Source organism: Struthio camelus, chromosome 18, assembly GCF_040807025.1.
Source record: "Struthio camelus isolate bStrCam1 chromosome 18, bStrCam1.hap1, whole genome shotgun sequence".
NCBI classification, from domain to species: Eukaryota; Metazoa; Chordata; class Aves; order Struthioniformes; family Struthionidae; genus Struthio; species Struthio camelus.
In genome coordinates, this window is record NC_090959.1 from 4,980,834 (window position 1) to 4,994,420 (window position 13,587).

Here is a 13,587-nt window from a genome sequence, read left to right on the forward strand (position 1 = left end):
GCCTTTGCATGTTTCAGAACTAGGGTCACAGAGCTCTCTTTTTCTGGGGAGACAAGTGCTCAGGAGGTCAGAAAAAGTAAAGCTTTGAGACCTCTGGGAACACTGGACCCTGCAGTTAGCACTGAGCTCTTAATTGATTTGCTTTAAGTCCTAATTCTGAGAAAGATAAGAAAACTTCAAAAGAATTAACTTAGTAACCAATGTCTTAGTATGCTGGGATTTCAGATCCTGGAGTTTTCATATGTAAGAAAAATATTTCCAACAGAGGGAGTTACCAGAATATCTAAGTTGCTAACATGCTAACATTTATTGAGAACATCCATATAATAATCTTCCACAAGATACTTGAAATATTCTCTGGAGAGCTTCTGGTAATGATTGCTTCTGGAAGTTTTGTTTCTCATTGGAAATTAATATTATGCTGTGATATGTTTGGGAATAAATTCTCTGTCCTTACTAATATGCTGTGGAATGCTCTGTTCACATTGAAAAATAACTTGTTTTTTAGAAAGTACACCGTGATTTTCTGAAAATCACAGTTTACCTGCCATCTTTGCCACCTAAAATAAGACAGCAAGCCCTGTTAAAGTGATTTATATAATTGGAAACAGAACTGACCAGTCAGTTAAGATTTTGATTTCAGTTCTAAGAAAGATGGATTTATTTCCAGTTAGTGCATGCCACTCTGATGAGCATGAGCTAAGTCACAGAATCAACATGTATAATGCTCAAGAGGTATTTCTACACCTGTAATTCCTGGGATAAGAGATGTGAAATTGCTAAGTGCCTGTTAAGGACACCATGTATATGTGATAGAGCAGCAACTCCCTGTTGTAGCCATTGGTTGAGAGCCCAGTCTTCACTCCTGTATATTAAAACTGTTAATAGAAAGCTAGCATGCAAGGTACCAGGCTTCACTGTAGTTTCTCCATCAGCAATGGTCAGTTAAGCTTTGTTATTACAGCTTAGATTGGAAACTGTTCAGAGCAGGACCTTTCAAAGTGTGTAACACCTTGCATCACTTGATCTGGCCCTGCTGTCTTAAAGCAAGCTAATTGTGAAAGTTAATAACTACTGTTTTCTGGTCTCAGCTTTATTCATTCCAGATGTGTTGCCTTCTTAATGAGGGCATTTTTGTCCCAGCAGTTCCTTAGCATCCTGCCACCTTTATCGCTTTCACTAGTACACCTTGCTAGGGAGACAAGATAGATCATTTAAGTTAACTTGTCTCAGAATGATCTGAAGGAACAAGAACACGCACGGCTTTGGGGCAAACTGGAAGGCAAGAAATAAATGAAAGGGCTTGTATGGCTTAGACTGGAGGAGTTCAATGTCAACTCTAAATGTTAGTGTAAGCTTCTCTTCAGACACCTGGGGACAATATGAGAGTGTCTTACTGTCCTAAGCTCACTGGAACCATGGAAAAATAACAGAACAGTCTAGCTAGAATGGCATAGTGAAAAACAAATAAACAAACAAGACTGCTCCATTCTGTCGTATCCTGTAGCACTAATAATTAAATACATAGTGGTCACAGAGCAGTTGTGAATTTAATAAAATTGGACATACAATAAGAAATGTAGAAAGTTTTATTGTGTACTTAGAAAGATGCAACAGGTGAAGCTGCCAACCACTTGGAATATGCTGATAAAGAAATACTACCTAAGGAGACTTTAAGGAGTTTGAAGGGAAATGACTCAGTTCCTCATGTTAGCAAGACTATTCATGTAGAGCAAAAGGCAGAATGGTAGATAGAAAGGGGAGGGAAGACTGACCACAGCCAATGTGTACAGATAGCTCCAGTAGCAAGCATATGCTCTCAAAGACTATCTACGTTACACTAAACTTGAAGTAAATTATCGTGTTCAATTAGACTGCCTCAAGCTAGAAGATATGCTAGAGCTATTATTGAGAATCTGTATTGCTGAATAGAATCTTAATGCATTTTATTTGTATTGGTTACTCACTGCAAATCCGTTTGGAAGGATAAAGGATGTTTACTTAAAACTCATCTGGTGGTAAAGCCAGCTGAATAAACTGATGAACAGCACATTCCACCCCTACAAGCAGGGACATCTTTAAAACTAGAGCACAAGACCAACAAGTGATTGACTTTCTATTCCATTTAATTTCTCCATAGCAGCTGAAAGCAGCAGGATGTACATCCACTGAGCTGCAGGGGGTAAGAGGTGGTAGCAAAGAGGTGCTGGTAGACTAACCATCTTCTGGTGGCCAGCCTTAGCCAGGAAAGCTCCTTAGCATTGACGAGAGCAGTGACGAGAGTGGCAGACTCCACAGGGTTTTGAGGAGGTGAGCAGTAATGCAAATATTCTTTGTCAGAATGGTATTTTGGATGGTACATGTCTTTTCTAGCAGGGAATAGAATAAATTACTATGTTGTGGAATCCTGAGTGTAGAAATGGTTCAAAAACAAAACAAAAAAAAGAAGAGTGAGTGGGCATTAGATTGGTTCAATGATACTAAATAAATCTGCAGCGCAACCTGCTGGGAGATGTTGGCAAAAAGCATGGCCTCCCCCACCCTAGTCAGCCTACATTAACATTTCTGTCAGAGCTATTTTCTTCTGTAAATGTGTCGGCTTTCATAAGCACCAGCAGGCCCCTTTGAATTCAACCAAGCCACAGAATTCTGTCCTCCTGAATACTAATGATAATATCTAGCACTTCTTACAGTACTTTTCATCTTTAGATCTCAAAGTGCTCTTCAAAGGAAGTTAGTACCATGAATGAGAGCCTGAGTCTATGGTGCTGTGTAATTGTCTACTGACACGCTGCTGCAAAGGTCTCTGCCCAGGGTCAACTTTCTGTTCTTGATTTTTTTTGAATGAAAATGCCCCAAACAGAGCAATAAAAATGCTCCATTAGCAATGTAAAAGTTTGTAGGTAATTTGTTTTACACAAGATTACTAGCAGATAAACTGTTTTCCATGAATTCTATGATTTATTCCTCAGGGCTGGAAACAATGTTAATTGGGGAATTAATAACTAAAATGTTTGTTCTGAATAAAAACTTCAAAAATCAGAAGGAGATGAAGGGTGAGTAACCAATCTCCTGACTTTGAGACTCTCATTTCATCTCTTTCAAAATAGGAGGAGAGATTATAACAAAACATTCTTTAATAGATGAGTGTTTACCTAAGCCTGAAAATGAGTGTTCTCCAACGTCTAGGCTACCTGTTCCAGTAACTATTTGAGTTACAAAGTTTCTCAGCCTCCATTTTCCCTCTTAAGACTTGATCTCATTATTTTTTGCTCCATCTTTGACCAGGAAGAATAATCAATTGCTACCCTCTTTATAATTTCTTGTATATAGCTGTAGACAGTTAAGTCTTAATTTCTCAGGACTGAACATGACCCAGTCCTTTATCCTTTCTTGAATCACAGTGCCTCATTTCCTTCCCTCTAGCCCATGCCTTCAGTTGTTGCTTTTTCTTGTCATCGTTGGGTATTTGCCCAAAACTGTACTACCAAACATGGATTCAAAATTGCATGACAGCGTTGGCAGGGCAGAAGACTATAATTCTATTGTAGAAATTCAAGCTAAAGCAAACAGGACTTCTCCTGCTCCTCTTACCTTTACAACATGCAGCTTTCATTCCCTTTTTCTGAAAATATTCAGTCTTTATATGCCAGTATTAGATGATATGAGATGGACGTGGTCCTTTAGCTTGTGTGGGATCGCAGAAGATGTTTTACTGGTAGCAAAGTACAAAGGGCCTGAGCATTTCTTTATTTTTAGAGGCAAATACTTGGTTAATGCAACAAGCAAATGTTTTCTTAAGCATTTAGGAAAACCAGCCAGTCAGAACTGGCAGCTTTTTTTTTTTTTTTTTTCCTTTTCCTTCTTCTTTCCTTCCTTCTTCATGTTGCAGCAGTCCAAGAACTGTGGACCTTTCTGCCCTTACAGCAGTTGTACATATTAATATTAAACATTTGCATGTTCAAAGCATTTTACCCGCATTTGCTAATTAACTCCAATAGAGACCTAACCAGGGCTGACTAAATTGGAGTAATTACTTTAATGGTATTAAATATGATCCTGCTCTGAATATCAAGCTATCATGCCACATGTCTCTCTGCAGTAGCGTTCCTCAGTGTTAGATTTATTGTTAACTTCACAGAAAATGTCACTAATAAATAGTTTTATGAGTTGTGTGTGTTTATTTCTATGACCTTTTTCGGTAGTGGACAACTAATATTACACCACTGGCTCTGAAGTCCACTGGCGTGCGTAATGGGTTTATGCTTCCTCTCGTTACAACTGAGCTGAAGGATGTGAACTGTTTTATGTTGCTTCAGAAGACTGTGGTACGTTAGTACCAAATGGATATTAACTGCACTATTACTGTGCTTGAAGCCCTAATGGCAGTTGCAACCTGAGTTCATCCTTCAAAGAAACAGTCAGCGTTTGCTCTGTAGTCTTGGTTATGTGAACTTGGAGAAGGGATCTGTGCTCAATCCTGCTAACGATTGACATTTTGAGATAGTAGTTGGCAAGGTTAAGGCTCAAATGGATTCCAAGTTACTTCCATATCCATACTGCATGGTCTAGTGAAATGAACACAGCTCAAGAGTTGATGAGTGTGTGTAGCTCCTCACTTCAGTGCACTGCAGCACCTCACTGAGAATTTATGGCAGAATTTTTCTTCTCTGTTGTAGCAGAGGTGAGGTCTGGGGACTCTTTCCTTATCTAACTGTTTATCTAACTTATCTATGTTTTTTGGTTCTAGTGGCTGGAGGGCTCTCTGAGCTTCTTGCTGAAAGGAAGAACAGAAGGGTTATCATCGTTAGTGTTGCTTCGTGAACTACCTATTTAGCAGGCAAATGTCATAGGCGTGATGTATGTATGAGTAGCAGATGGCTAAATTCTGCTTGGACTCCACTGAACTGAGTGAAGTTTTATGTTAGTCTAATGGACCAAATGCTTTCCAGAGTCACCTTCCTCTCTGTGGATAGTGACAACATGGAGTTAGTGTGAATGAATGATTACGAAACAGCTGCTCTTGAAGAGAGTGAGTGATAGCCTTCCATCTATGCCCACATTCAACAAGGGCAGGATTCTTTAACTTCATTCAGGAGATTACTGATGTGAAATTAATGTTAGCTTTTACAAAGAACAGCAAACTTCTGTGCACAGGTCAAATATTTGTCATCTTTTTTCCTTCAGGCTGGAATAAATGCCAACAGCAGTTAGAGGCAACATTTATGAATTTGAAAGACAGTGCCATAAAATTAACATTTTATTGTGTCTGAGTGTATTAATTCTTACTTACAAGAAAATACACAAACTTGTTAAAGGAATAAATTAAAACCCGACTGATGAATCATGATCCAATTTTGTCTGAGAGGGAGAAAGAAATTTGGTTCAGCTGCCTCTATTGTTTTTTTCTTAAAAAGAAAAAATATATGTTTTTTTCAGGAGAAATTAGTAAGGATGTGGCAAATATGTTTCTCCTCACTCTTTCACTTCCATAGAGGTAAATAGATTAGTCTGCAGTTAGATAGTGAGCTAATAGTCATTTCTGAGCTTTCAAGTTCTAAGCGGAATGGGATGTCTGGATGCTTCCCAGTGCACTTTGATTTTGGTCTTTACTGTGCAGCTTCATGCTGTATTTGGGTGTTGATTTTTATAGTTGCAATTGTAAATAATTTTTTCCTCTTTTCTAAATTTTATCTCTGATTTACATTAACTTGAGTTTTGGGGGCTTGATCTCTTTCTTTCCCTGTTTTATTTTAGTGGAGGCACATAGGAGTGTTTCAACAGTTGAGAAACTGAAATGTTTTGGCCTATTTACAAATGTAGATTTGGGAGAGATATGTCTTTGCGAGCAACTAGAAAAGACTTTTCCCGCACTGCGTGGCCTTTAATTGTTCTCTCTTATTCTATCCAGTAAGATCCCCCAAAGCCATTATGATAACAGCTGCCAGAAATCCAGCATTTGGATTTAGTTGTCTCACAGAAGAGAGAATTGTCTTTTTTTTTTTTTCTCTATCTCATATCAGATCTGGGCTTTCTGTAACTAAATCATCACGGCATTAGAATACAATCAGCTTCCTCGCACCGGAAGAATCCAGTAATGAAAGCCACAAACAGTTGTTACCTTTTTGCACGGAACTGCTTTCAGAAAGGTAACTTAATGGGGTTAGTCTTAAGGACTATTCATATCGAACATTTGCTTATGGTCTCATGTTCCTGTGTTCTAACACTGAGTAGTACATTTGCTGTGCGATTAGGCCTATTGATTTTAAATAAACTGTATAAATAGTGATGTGCTATTTGACATAAGTGCATGTGAAATAAGAAACCAGTAAGAAACATTAAAAGCTAGGCAGAAGTTAGCCATCTCTTCTGTGATGTAAGATGCAAGATAATGACTGTTAATGAAGTGCATTTAGCCCCGTAGAGGCTTTCTGCTGAAGGGAAATTACATCTTATTTTTTAACATTTTGTCATTCACATTGTGAACGTAAAATATAATTTCTTATCATGCACCAAGGAGGGGGGTCGGCAGAAGCATGTTTCCGTGTAGATTTAGACGGTACTTCGGTACTGAAATCAAACTTGCCGAGGATGCTTAGCCTTTTCTGAACGAGCATGGTATAAAAAAATGTTATAAAAGGAGTCTGAAAGGATGACTTCTAGAAAGACCTCTAATGACTCCGAAGGGATTGGTGTTGGCAGGGAATGCATGTAGTTACTGCACCTCGACGAGTTAAATGGTACGTTTGAACTGTTGTCAGTCTATTTCTGATGCTTTTCTGTGAAAGCTGTCAGAAACGGAGCTGTTTGTGACTGTCAGGACCTTTCCATTACCGCCATTAGTGAGGGCCATAACACTTCCGAAGCACTGCTGTAATGTCAGCCGGCGTTGCGCTGGGAGAACGGACAAGAAAGCTATCGACATAAATGCTCTTCTGTGACGTCGGTGCTGAAGCATGTGAATTTTTCTCAGCACCTGTTGGCTCAAATGGGAACTGAGGACTCTCAGTATCTTAGGACATGTTCTACTTTTTTCCTAATCTGTTAGTTTGAACTCTGTTAGGGCCTGTTATCCAAATGCCAAAGATATTAAAACTTGTTCTTGTTTGAGAGCCGCGTTACGGTGTTATGCAGTCACGCTACTGGAAAAACATTTCTCCTTAAAAACTTCAAAAGCTTCAAGAGTTGGGGGATAGAAGAAAGAGGTTTCTGTTCACATAAGGAACTTGATTCAAGTATCTTCCAAGTAGATTTTTTTTTTTTAAATCATTGCACTAGTTTAAATTCTACTAAAGTAAATAGTGTTGCATTGAAATAAGACAAGCTTTGAGACTAAGATCTTCTGTTTTAACTGCTTATTTTTGTGGAAATTTTCTATAATAAGGGGACAATTTATAGTATAATACTCCTTCACTAATACTAGAGAGTTCACAACAGGAAAAGCAGCATGTTGAAGGAAGAGCAGCAGTAAACAAGATGCATAGGTAGAACAAGAGACTGAGTGTGAGCTGTCTTCCTGGTGAAGAATACTCGTGGAGCTCAAAGGAACAAAGGGAAAGTGGTGACTAAGGTAGGAACAGGTGTTTTAGGGGAAGGGAGAGGTAGACTGACACTGAAGAAATTGATAGGAGTAGGGAACACTGCGGGTCTAGTCAGAGCTGAGACGTTTCTCACAACCCTTCAAGTCTGAATTTTAACTCTACAAATTTTTGAATTTTATAATTTTATTTTTTAAACTGTAAGCTTCTCCATTGGATTCTCCTCTCCCCCCTTCCCTGGAAGGTTGATTAGCAAGCTAGAGATGGAAAACCTAACTGAAAGGAAGGCTAAAAGAGAAATGACCTAAGCAATCTGCATGGGGCAAGATGACGGTTATGAATCAGTAAAGACACATTGAAAGATAATGATTTACAAAAGGAAACACTGAGGAAACAGTAGGCAAAATTAGTCCTCAGAAGTGGTCCAAGAAAGTGAGTGAAGAGAGTCCTCAATAGGTGCTCAAAGCTGAGGCTGACAGAATGCAATAAAGGCAAAAAGTATCATGAAGGTTGCTGCTCAGTCCCTTATGTGATTAGAGCCTTGCCAACTGTGTTGGTATGAATTTTCAGCTTTTCTCAGGTGCTTAACATTGAGTCAGTGCTATGCACTATTTACCCAATACTAATTCTTTATCGTAGTGAAAACAGTTATTCAGTATTCAGTGAAAAAACTGGAAGTCTTTCCATCTTCAAAATAAATGGATGGGGATTCATAACAGGCTGTGGACACAGTCTAGATTTTCAATTACTTCAGTATTTAATTAAAAGGATGCAGGTTGTCTGGATGGAATAGTATGAACAATCTCCGTTCATTGGTTCCACTGAGAATTGTGACTACTTAGAATCCCTGGGAAAAAGCAGGTCATTTCTTATGCTTAGGTAATATTAGCATTTACTATTCCCAGTATCGGATACTTAGTGCATGTGTAATTTGGCACATGAAAAATACTTGCTTTCAATAGGTATATTTTCTGAAAGTTATTTATATATGTACAGAAGAGAAGCTGATAGCAACAATACTCAGATAGTCTCATGGGGGAAATAATGTATGCATCTCCCGCATTAGGCAATCCAACCTCCTCCGTATCATCCACCTCTTTTAGTAGGCAGTGGAAGCTGTTGCGGTTGTATTCCTTTAGGACAGAAGTTGTAATATGACAAATTATCACTTGTTTTCAGCATTGACTAGAAAAATAAATGCAATTATGTTTATGAACGTTGAAAATTAAGAAAGATAAAGCAATTGAATGTGTTGGAGAATCTTTTCAGCTGAAAAGCTGTATTCAGTGAATTCTCCTCAGCTCTTTCTCACTGTCATGTTTCATGGTGTGAATTCTGAATGGAATGAACAGCTGCAGTAAAATCGCACCAGTGAAGCTGCAGGGAATTCACAGGGAACTGAGACATTTCAGGGTCTAACACAAGCCCTATTGGACCCTCATTTACCTTGAGAAATGGTTGATTTTTTTATTAGCATAATCTCTATAAATACAGTTCACACAACCCAGAGGTGTCTGGCCCTTGTTTGTAGTACTTATGCTTGGTACAGCGGGGTAGGACTTGTACAAACAGAACAAAGACCATCTCTGTCACCAGAGGGTTTACATTTCTAGTCATGGGAACAGGCTATTCGTCTGGTCTTCCACTTTGAATTTGCTTACAGTGTGAGCCTGAGGGTAACAAAAGGAACGACAGTGTTAATCTGCGGGATATCACAAGGAAAGCTGGATAGGAAACCTTCAACCTGTAACTCCGACATCGAAGAGCCTCCTTGGTCCATCTAATTCTTCTAAAACAAAAATACCGTTGGCACTAAAGATCTGACCAAATCCCTTTGATCTTTGAAAACACCACCTATTGCTTTGTTATGAATGTTGTCAGAGTCAGGCAGTATTCTTAACTAATTTTATCCTATTTTCCCTTTGTGCCTCTCTTGTGGGCACAGCAGCAGAAGATGTGGGCAGAAAGAAGCTAAAGAACAAACCTAGAGTCAACATAAGCAGTGTGCCCTCTTCAGGATCTTGAAAAAGCAGATCCATTTCTTTCAGTTTATGAACTTTAAGATGCTTTAGAACAAATATTTTATGCACTGAAAGTTTATGCAGTGCCTGTATTTTTTAATTTGCTTTTATACCACATTTATCGCCATAACACCCAAGTTACTAGCACCTTGAGCAGTGTGGTTAACATTTTCACGAGATAATTGTAGATGACACCTCTTCATAAGCTACTCTGTCCCATAAACTCACTTATCTTTTTGCTGTTCAGATTCTTTGAAACCAAAAACTTTTCAAACTTTCCTTTTTGATCCATCCCTCAGTGTGTATGAGAATTCCTTTGTTGTTTTTTCCAACACCATCTTTATCTTTTAATTTGCCCTAGTTGCGCTAGTGAAGATCCAAGTGTGAAGAATCCTGACAATAAAACCCAGCTCACCTTTTCCCTCACTCCTGGCCAAACCAGGGTATAGTCAGGTTGTTTTAAAAAGTGCTGTAAAAGAGACGTCATTGTGCATTCTTGTAGCTTGTTTTACTATTCTGTCTGTCCACAGCAGACAAATGTCTTTCCTTCTTTCAGTTTGATAGGTTTACGTTGTTTAGCAGTTCAGTTATGGGAATATTCAAGGAAGGAATCATAACCAGAAAAAGTGTTTAGCGTAGTTCTCATTAGCTGTTCATCTAGAACAGATTGCCTAGGATGATCTTCTGGAGTGTGTCTAATTGCTGCAGCATGGTAGTTTAATGGGGACACATTTTTATAAGCTTGTTTAAGTGCATCTGTGCCAACTGACCTCGCAGCTTGGTGTGCAGTGATTCAGCTCTAGAAACTAGAGTTTAAATATAGGATCTCATTTGTATGGCCCCTTTTGAACTTCACTCACTGTTATATACTTGTTTGATTTTTATATGGCACCTGGCATCACTGTGGTACTCAAGCTCTTCACCCTCTCTCCCATTCACCACTCTCAGATATTTGTTGTTCTTCAATCTGACTTTCGAGCCTGGACAGTCTTTTCCTCTCCGTTTTTGCCCTTCTGATTTCTTTCCAGGTTTTTCTTATTTAACTTTCCTGTTCCTTATCTTATTTTGTTTAGGAACTAAGTTTTCCTCTTTTCCTCAGATATATTTTTTCCTATCAGCAAACCAAGAGGCTATCAAAACTCGGCAGCTTGTGCTGGAAACCACACCATTCTTGTACTTCTTTTCTGAAGACCTTGTGTCCATTTCTCCCTTGTTTACTCTCGAGACTTGCTGTTGCTCACAGCCTCAAGTCCAATTGGATGTAGATCTGTAAAGCTGTTTTTTCCTTCAGATTGGTACAAAAGCAGGATATGCACACTCTGTTGCAACTCTTAAACTGGTACAGAAAGCATCTCTCCACCTTTTACCCTTTAAGTGAGAAAGAAGATTTCAAAAGCTAATTTGCTTGTTTTCATAGCTTGATCTTAATTCTACAAGGGAGAGATGATGAGCTAAAGTAATTTAATTTTGCTCTTTGAGAAGAAGGGAGATCACTTGGCCAGCTGCTGCTCTGAGCAAACAAGGAGCACGCAGGCTACAAGATTAGCTTTGAATTTCATCAAGTCTCTTGGCAGTATATGCTAATGAGCACGGTTGGGAGATTTCTGAAACTTTTGGCTCTCATTGTGTTAATTAGTGCGCTGCTCTAAACTGGCAAAGCAGGCTGAGCTATAACTTGCTATAAAATAAGTAAGCGCTGTTAAACGCAGGGCTTCCTCTGTCCCTGATGCTTTTGGGCAGGATGGACTGTAGGGATAGGTATTTGGCCTGATTTGTGAAATCACAGGACTTTTGTCTACTTAATTCATTTAAAAAACTTTTAGCATATTTTAGCACTTCAATCTCTTCTCTTCAAGCTCTTCATTTATTAGAAGAAGAAAAAGTATGTGCTTCAATTCTACATTTAACAGGAAGTCTTTTTCTCCCCAAACGTATGAACTTCTAACACATAAGGTAAGAAGCCTCTCAAAGCTTTGAGTGGTCATACCATGTTTCTCTCTATAGTTAATTTGGTTCTTGAGGAGGTATGTCACAACCTAAATTAGTGCCTTGGAACTCTTATACTAACCTTCCTCCAAAGTGGATTCACTGTGCTCTTAAAGTAGGAGTTCTCAGGCGGAGTGAGATTGTCAATCCTTGCTCTCAAGACACAATTTCGTATCAGATGTTTTTAAACAGCTTGCCACCTTTTGCTGTAGGCAGTGCCTTAGAACCTCCAAACCTTCAATTTCTAGAGTTTTTCATCTCTACTTCCATCCCTACTCTGCAGCCCCAACATGAGAGCTGGCTTGTCATGAAATCTAGAGATCTTACAAGAAAATAACGTGTGCAGTGTTGGCCGAGGCATTTTTTAGCCATGTATAATTAAAAAAAAAAAAAAAAAAGGTACATATTTGAAAAATTTGGGAGCTTTTTAGTGCTTTAATGCTTTCTCATTCTTTTCTGAGATTTTCAGGTTAAGCTAGCATCCTTGGAATAAGCAGTCTGCCCTATCTTTTTGCTTGATCATATTCCATGTGGTAGTGGTACAGACTGTGTGTCAGATATGCCTGTCTTCTGAAAAATAAAACCAACCAGGACTTCAGTTACAGCAATGCCGTTCTCCTGTATTCTTAGATCCATAGCAAGAGTTTATGACCATTCCAAGAGAAGAGTCAGTTGTTACAGTGCGTGGGAGATTTCACTGCAGTCCTGTACTGCAGCCTGAGTAGGGCACGGGGTGAGAATCAATCATGCATGATATAACACAGAGTGGACGGCACAGTGTACTGATTAAAGCTGCTTACTCTGATTGTGATTTATGACTGTATCAAACTGAGAACTTCAGTTTATCTCCCTGCATTCTAGACTCTCCTCTGTCTTCATATCCATTTTTGTAAATACTCAGTCTATTAGAGGAAAAAGCTCAACTTTTCTTTCTTTCATCTTTAAGACATTATTTTATCGTAGATACAAGTACGAACGGTCTAAATTACATAACTGCCTTCCTCATCATCTATTGTAAGATCCTGGGAAGCATGGGTCCAGACTACAGCTTCACATCTAACCTGGCCTATTGCTAAACCAGATGTATCGCAGGCCTGCAATTTAGGTTTTAGGTTACATTGCCCCTCTCAGACATCTCCATAAGCAAGGACATCAAAATGTTTAGCTGAAATCTTGGTACTGGTACAATGACAGATCTGCAGTGCTCAGAAATCATCTCGTTTGGATCCAAACACTAATCCATGAGAACTTTTCCAACATAGGTTGGAAAACACTGAGAATAGTTTCAGCTTTCATGTTCTGTCGGCTGCCTCTTCAGCTTTCCGTTTCCTGTTGCAAGGGAGATTTAAGAAACAGATGAATTGTCAACATCGTCCCTCTGAAACATAGATCCATAGCGTTCATAGTAAAGAGAAAGTATTGCATCAAATCATCCTAAGGACTCCATCTAATCTTCATCTTTATGGAGGAAAACAACCCACTAATGTTTCTGAATGCTTCACATGAAATTCTGTGTGTCTTCAAATTAAAATCGATCTAATGATTCTCCCCCGCTACTTTAAGTAAAGGAATGTGGCCAGCACTAGGTTTTCTTAGTCACTGCAGAGCTCTATACTCAATTTTTATTTCTTTATTTTAGCTCTTCAGATATCAAGTCCTCTCGCCTGCTTTTCCAGAATACTTTTTATTGTTCCAAAAGCAGTGGCAATAAGTAATATCTCACTTGATGATAAATATCTATAAAACCTTCTTCAGCTAAGCTCAGAAATGAAATCTGAGAAGGATGCTTCAGGGTCATAAACATACAACGTAATAGCCCATGCAGAATTCAGCCAGCTATGGCAAATTATTTCCACAGCCATGAAAGCTATGCTGTCTTTATGCATGTACTCCCATACATCTGCTTGAACTAGAGAAAGGGATGAAAACCTATCAGCCTCAGAGCCTATTCAATACTTTACTTAATAGGTGTTCTTAGGACATTGATTAAGCCTTTTCGTTCAGTTTATCTACATGTACTCCTGGAAATTCATTGACTGCAT

At 38.8% G+C, this 13,587-nt stretch overlaps 1 protein-coding gene across 14 annotated transcripts in view; it reads left to right on the plus strand.

Annotated features, from left to right (window-relative positions):
• PTPRT (protein tyrosine phosphatase receptor type T) overlaps nucleotides 1-13,587 on the plus strand; it is a 469,240-nt gene that overhangs the window by 128,080 nt on the left and 327,573 nt on the right. The window lies entirely within an intron of this gene.